Source organism: Crocodylus porosus, unplaced genomic scaffold, assembly GCF_001723895.1.
Source record: "Crocodylus porosus isolate Cpor-Errol unplaced genomic scaffold, CroPor_comp1, whole genome shotgun sequence".
Lineage (NCBI taxonomy): Eukaryota > Metazoa > Chordata > Crocodylia > Crocodylidae > Crocodylus > Crocodylus porosus.
Window position 1 is genome coordinate 7,975,512 of NW_017728932.1, and position 7,493 is coordinate 7,983,004.

The 7,493-nt window shown below is 42.1% G+C and overlaps 1 protein-coding gene across 1 annotated transcript in view; it reads right to left on the bottom strand.

The window, feature by feature from the left end:
- LOC109317050 (S-adenosyl-L-methionine-dependent tRNA 4-demethylwyosine synthase-like) overlaps positions 1 to 7,493 on the bottom strand; it is a 127,729-nt gene that overhangs the window by 25,349 nt on the left and 94,887 nt on the right. The window lies entirely within an intron of this gene.

Genomic DNA, 7,493 nt, shown 5'->3' on the forward strand with positions numbered 1-7,493 from the left:
GTCTAAGGCCTATAAAGGTCCTACTGCCTCACCCAGACTGCCACAGTTCCTGGACCCTGCGCTTCCAGGACTTACACTATATACCACAGTCAGCCGTGACTCTAGGAAATCTTCTTTCCCTACATTCTGCTTTCCAAAAATAAGGTTTTACTTGGGGTTTGTGGTATGTAAGAAAATAGGCTGTGTGCTTGATGTTAAGCATTTGACTACCGCATTGACTCCAGTTGAACGAGTTCAACTCAGAACTGTTCAGCCACTAATACCTGAAGGGCATGTAGTTGTTCAGAGCCTCGAAACGAAACCAAACCACAGGACAGGCAATGATGACACTTCCCATCCCTACCTGGTACATCTACACTGAAGCTCATGTAGATATAATTGATCTAGCTTTGAACTAGCTAGTTTAGGTATGGGTAGCAGGTTAGCCATGGCAGCACAGATCACAGCACTGGTAAGGCCACTTAAGTATTTCTCCAGTTTTCTCAAGTTGACTTTGTAGACCACATTGTGATCCAGGCTCCCCCACTATCTAGACCCAAGCTAGCCTTGGTATGCCTACACACACCACTGACACCTGTTTAACTGCACTGTAGACACAAACTTTGTCAAGCTCAGATTCATACTGAAATTCTGCAGATCATGGCAATAGGTTAGTGACTCTTCAAGCCCGAAGATTATACATCGGTTGGTTGTTTTATAGCAGTCACTAGGATAAGTGATTTTTAACTTTGTCTTGTCTCCATCTAAACGTGGACTGGAACAGAACCAAGTCTCTGAATAGCTTTTTGACAGGTGAAAGCAATCAACTTTTGCTTCTTGTAATTACAAACTCATTGAAGAGGAGCTAATTTTCCTCTATTTTAAACACTTAAATAATCTTTAATGTTTAATATGACAAGGATGAGCAGAGAGGGGCAGGTGCATCTCCTGTTGGCCCTTGCTTGCCAACTTATTAATTGGCCATTTTAATTTCAAAGCAAATCTCAGATCTCAAGAACAAGGATTATAGCTCCAGAAAGTCCATTTTCTACTTTTTACTATTCACTGCCCATTAGTTCAGCAGCTCCAAAGTGCTGATCTGGAGATAGGGCTGTAGAATACAAATAGGGACAAGTGGGTCAAAAGGCTTTTGCAATCCCATGTAGCAAGTCTGAATCTCATTTATATTTAAGGTAAGTATAAATGAGAAAGAAAGCCATTTAAGGTAAGTTCCTATCACTCAACATACAAAATCCCATGAACACTTAATGATCATCTTTAGCATACCGATTTGTAAGGAGGTGGAGGGAAAAAAAATCCATGTCAAAGTTGTGCAAGGGTGTATAATGAGCATGCTTGCACACAAATTATCTTAACACTGTTGACATTTTGGAGAGAAATGTCCAAGGCATGATTCAGTTATGCAAGGACATAGGTACAATTAAGACCACTTGTTATGTGAATTGCAAGGCTATTAAGAAGAGTACTTCATTTCTATTTACTTACCTCACTTCCACCCCTGTAGCTTCTGGTGCAGTTTTGACTATTAATCTATTACACTGCCTCCCTTATATTTGGAATGGATTATTTAGTATCTAAAGACCCAAACCATTACTACATTTCACATAGCCTTCCCTAATGTGCTTGATTTCAAAGACAAAAACAAATCACAAAATCGAGTAGGCCTATTACACTGCAGGCTTTCTAAATAACAATCTGGTAAAGCCCATGAACGTTACAGACAAACTGAATATTTTGTGGATTAAACACACAAGTCAATTTTGAATAGAGGGTAAATAAATACACAGTATTTCTGTTTGTTGTATCAACCTCTTCTATTAAGCTCCACAAGCCCAACTCTCCCTTCATCCAGGTTCATAGTAGGTACCAAGTCCTTGTAGTATAAATGTCCATTACGATCAAGCCCTTCACCTGGGTTCTGAAGCAACAGATTAGCTATATTCGTTTTAAATTAACACAATTTAATTTCAAGCATTTAACCAGAAAAATCCCACTTGTCTTGTTCAGTGGCAGATACTTTACGGAACCTAATTCCTTACTCTTCTCTAAATGGAGACCCAGGTTCCCTTTCCTTAACAACCCATCACATCAAAGTAAGCAGCAAGGGACAGGGGTGCAGAGGTTAGGGTGGGAATGTCCCAGGCATGTATTTGCTTTTCAAGTATGCTTCAAAAAAATCCTTTTGAAGAGATTTTGGACAAAGCTCCCATGTCAGAATGGCCATGTACATCCTTTCTTGGATGCCACTTACTGAAAGTCCCGTGGCTGCACTAAAGGACAGGCCTGTATTTGTGTCAACAGGAATGACCCCAAGAGTTTAGACAAAAAACAGCTCTAAAAATGCATAAAGCAGTACCTACCCAGAAACTGCAGAAAAAAAGAATTAGCTCTGTGACTGGAGTCCCTAATCCAAACACATCACAGCATTGAATGACATCTTTGCTGACAGAAGCTTAACATTTGACTTGCTGCATTTAATACAGGACTTTTAGCAATACCACTTGGCTTATGCTTTTGGCTCAGACAGCCCAAGTTCATCTTCACAGTATCTTGCTGACTGCAGTAGGGTGGCCACAGGGATGAGTTGGGTTTAGTAAGCGAACAAGAGAACAGACTCCCCAAAAGTTGGTATGGGATGACTGCTTTCTAGGAAGTCTTCATGTTCCCACTTGGACTCTTGGGGTTTCATTAAGTCAATGGAAAATCCTCTTTTATTTCACTGGATGGTGGATCTACAAAAGCTTTCTTCAGAACCAGATCTCTTGCCCTGGCTCATTTTGTACACATTCCTGGTCCTGGATTTCCCCAAGCTGGGTCTTCTGGGGAGGAGGCATGTGTAAACTCTTAGCAAACAGATTCACGACAAAGACATTTAATTCCTCTGATGTTCAAAGGCATTTTCATTCATTCTCTTATTCTGGGCTTGCTTGTTCCTGCAGCTCCTCCATGAGGATCTCAGTACTTTCCACCCAAGATGAGCTGGGGGATGTGAGCTGAAAAGACCAAGCGTTTCACAGGAATGCTCCACACCACTCTGCACAGAGCTCTATAACAGCCCAGCCATCACCCATGTAGCTGGAAACGTACCATCCCAATTTTATTCAGCCAAGTGGTATTTCTGCGCAACTAAGATTAAACAGCCTGAGCTCTCACTTGATTACATACAGAAGGCAGGGTAGAGATTTACACCTTACAGACTAACTAAAACAGAGATGTATAGCATGAGGTTTTGCAAGTCCAAGCTCGTTTCATCAGATGCTTTGAAAGGACATGCACAAAGCAGTGTATCAAATAGAGCGATCTGATTATAAAAGATGATAAAAGGAGGGGGGGGGGGCAGTGTTGGGATGAAAGGGTCACAAAAACGAATCCAGGTAATGGGATTAAAATCTATAGTCTTTGTTTAGTCCCCGAAATGACTGCAGCTTTCTATGTTTCTAGATAAATTGTTAGCTTCCCCACAACCTTTACTAGATGGAAGGATCCCCTCGTGGATAAGACTGGACCTTCTGCCAATCTTCTGGTCTCATCTATTTATATAGAAAGCTAATTAGCGTGGAGCCTGTTCTTACCAGATGGACAGATCCCTGACCTCCACCCATGGTTTTTAGATGGTGCTGAAATCTAAATGCCCAACATGCTGGAGACAGCTAGGGACACGTGGACTGAACTCAGAGAAGCCAGTCTTAAAAGAAAGATGTCAAGGTCTGCTTTTTCACTGGAAGCGAGCGAGGAATGAGGGACCAGCCGGCAGCTATCCTGGAGTGACGCACAATTGTTTGCCTACCACCTATGGGGGGAAACGCTGTTTCTTGTTTCTGGCCAAAAGGAAAGAAAGGCCAAAAAGAACAAAACAAAACAAAACAAAGAAGTAAAAAATAAGGAAATTGGTTTCACTGGAGGTAAAGAACCATGTAATCCATCCACATTTCAAATTTGCGGAGACAGTACTGTGAGAAAAGAAAGCTATCGTGTCTTCCCTACTGAGCCAAATCTTCTACACTTCAGAAATGCTGCTGTTTAGCAGAAACTGGCAGATGAAACTATGTGGAACAAATAAGGCCACTGGCTGGGATAATTTAGTGTCATATTTAGTGTGAACTGCTTTGCCTTTTTACTGAATACTAAATTTACACCTCTTAAAACATTACACCTGTTTTAAAGAACTGAAAGATAAAAGGAAAAATAATTAGAAGAAAATAAAAGCTTTGTCCCAAAATAAAACCCCCCAAAATAAAAAAATACATATAATGGACCGAAGCACCCAGGAGCAAGGCATTTGTCCTTTATTAGCTCTAAATCACAGCCTGCTGAAACACAATCAAGTGTCAAACAAATCCTTAGCTCCCAGAAAGTGTCAGAAAATTTCATGATGTTTTCAAAAAGACGGAGACGCCATTCAGTCTAAAAATGTTCTGCTGGTGCACAAAGACAGCTGCACCACTTGTTCCAGATGCAATCAGTTATATTTCCAGGGAAGGAAAAAAAATCCCAGCTTAAATGCACACTGCCTGCAAGGGATGTTTGCTACAGGGCCCTTCTTATTTATGGCATGTGCACATGACTACAATTCTTTGAAATTAAGATAATGGACAGACGATTCTATTTATAAGCATTTAGAAGACAGAGATTCTAATGGACCCTCCATTTACAATGGAGACTACTACAGGATCTACCAGAGATTGTGATGTACAGAGTTAACCAATACCTTATTTCGATTAGGGAGAGGCAGTGAGGAAGTGTGTGGCCAGGAAAACGAGGACCTCTCGTGTCCAGTCCTCATTGCTCTCCTACCCCTGCTGCAGCAGATTGTTCAGGGCAAAGATCAGGCTTATAAATCACCTGTGTACCTGCGCAACCTAGCCTCCACACCCCTTTTCTCTCTTTCCTCCTCCCTTTCTCTTTTCTCCCTTCCTTTTCCTTTCCCGCTTCCTTTCCCTCTACTCCCCGCAGCCCACTGGATGTGGTCATCTTCGCTCGTGAAGTACAAACAACATTTCTATTAGTTGACTACGCAAAACGATCAGTGCTTTTAGTGAGGCAAACTGTTCATTTTTGTCTTCATAGCTTAGCTGCCAGTCTCAATGCAGTCCCAAGGGTGCTGAAAACAGCGCTCCTTTTCTAGTAGAATTTCAATGAGGGACTCAAAGCACAAACTATTCCCATGACCTCGGAAGCATCAAAAACTGGAATAAACTTGCAACATTTTTCTACAGGCCCTAATTAAGAGTCCAGGAAGCAGAAGGAAGATGCCATAGTACGTTCCCCCTTTCTGCCCATGTAAAGGGAATGGCATAAATAAAAAAAAAAAACCCAAAAAACAAGTAAACCACCACATACTGCACCCTTCTCAAGATGAGCACAGGACAGTGACTCATGCTTTTCCTGTATTCCTGGCAGCACTACTCTTACACCAGGCACTTGTCTCTTAGGACACCTGCTTATAGATAAAGGCATTGAGGCATAGAACAAAGCAACCCATCCAATACTCTACAGCAGTAAGCCATGTCAAGGCCAGGATCAGAGCTCAAGGATGTTGGCTGCCAGTGCTGGTTCAGATAATCTCTCCCCTCTGAGATAGCACAACAACACTGTTTGCAGGAACTCATTCAAGTACCGCAATATTTTTAAGGGCTATATTTAAATTAGAGTAATCAGGCTTAGCCGACACTACTTGCACAAGTGTTCTTAACAGAACCCGAGACATGCCGAGGGACGTAGCTCTGACTAATGGTCTGCACGCAGGCTGTCTGCCAGCCCTCATCTGCACAGACCTGGCTCTTTTTCAGACAACAGATTTTTCTTTCTATATCACTGATGCGGTGTTGGTGCCATGGGGGAGGAAACCATCATCTCCCTAATCTGAACCCACAGCTCTGCCACTGACTAGCTTCAGAAGAGGTCATGTCCTTTCTCTGCGCAGTAGGTCAGTCCTCTGCAAACCAGATATAATGCTTACTGTTTCCTCCCTCTCGCAATGAGGACAGCGCAGTGCCTGTGGAGTACTCTGAAGCTCTTGTAGCAACTTCTTGGTCTTATCAGATGCAATTTAGATTTGTGAAAGGCAGTGCTGTGTCTGAAGGAAGCTACACCAACTGGATCAATGCCAGAAGGCAGCAGATCGCCTGAACAAAGTACCTTTTCTTGCCCATCTCCCAGAAAAGGTAAGGCATGTACTGCATTGGGTAGGATCAAACTGGCTGGGAACATCCTAAACACATTAAAAGGTTGAATTCTCCCACAGTGAAAAAGGCAACTGACAGCATCCTTCTCCCCTGAAGGAGACAAGTGCTTACCCTAAAGACAACTTTGGGGAATCTGCACTCAAATATTGATCAAGTTGTAAACAACCTTCTCCACGTAAGTCAGAGAACATCAGGCGTATCCAGGTTATTTCCTCTTTTCCCCACACTCGCTGCTGCTCACTATGAGAAGAGAAGAGAGCCTGTTCTACTGCTTCCGGTGCCACTGCTTCAAAAGATGACTGCTACTGGATGCAAGAATTTAAAATCCCCTTAAGAAAGAAGTGCTGCTACTTGGAGGAAAAAGAGATCTAGGATGTCCACTGTGTAATGGCCTATGATGTACCCTGCATAGCCAAATGGCTCCTGTTGCCATGCTTAAAATTACTCTCACAAATTCAGTAATGTGTATGACATGGGGAGGGAGAAAAGGGAGAGGAAGAGGACTCAAAATAGATTCTATCAATGGTGTTGTTTCACTGTGTAGGTCAATGTGGCACGTGCCAGCCTCCTACTCCAAAGTGGAGGTTCCTGCGGTCAAAAAGAGAATAAATATAAAGTACAAATGTTATAAAGTTGGATGAAGTCCAGGCCAGAGATAAATGGTTTGGACTCTTATGGAAGTTTCTGGATCAAGATCAGTCGAGATGAAAATGTCAGGATTGATTCATTACAGAACATGATGCAACTGGTCTTCTCCATGTCCTCTAGAAGCTAATTATTTCCTTTGTAAAGAAAAGGCATCCCCACTCAGCAATATTCTGTCTATATAAGATGGGTATTATATACTCTCTTATTAAGGGCTGTTCTTCCTATGCCACACTTAAATTCCCAGAGGTTATAATTTACCCATTTTACAGAACTGATGAATGTCAGATCAGTGAAAGTCAGATTACATCACCTTTTCCACCCACCATGGCAATTTACACCATGCCAGGATATGGGCTCTGGACTAGTGGATTTATACTATATAAAAGTAGCCCCCGAAGAAAGATGACCAAAAAAAGGTCTTTGTTTTCCACAGAGAACAAAGGGCTGTGGTTTTGTTGATTAGAAATTGATGATTGGTGCTGCAAAGCTTGGCTTGCATAATAGCAGGGACAACTCACCATACATGTAAAAGATATAAAAAAAATCTGCTAACCAAACTTCCCAAGACTTCTTCATCAGTGACTTGGATGAGGGGGTAGAAAGCACCCTGTTCAAGTTTGCTGATGACACTAAGATGTGGGGGGATGTGGGTGCACTAGA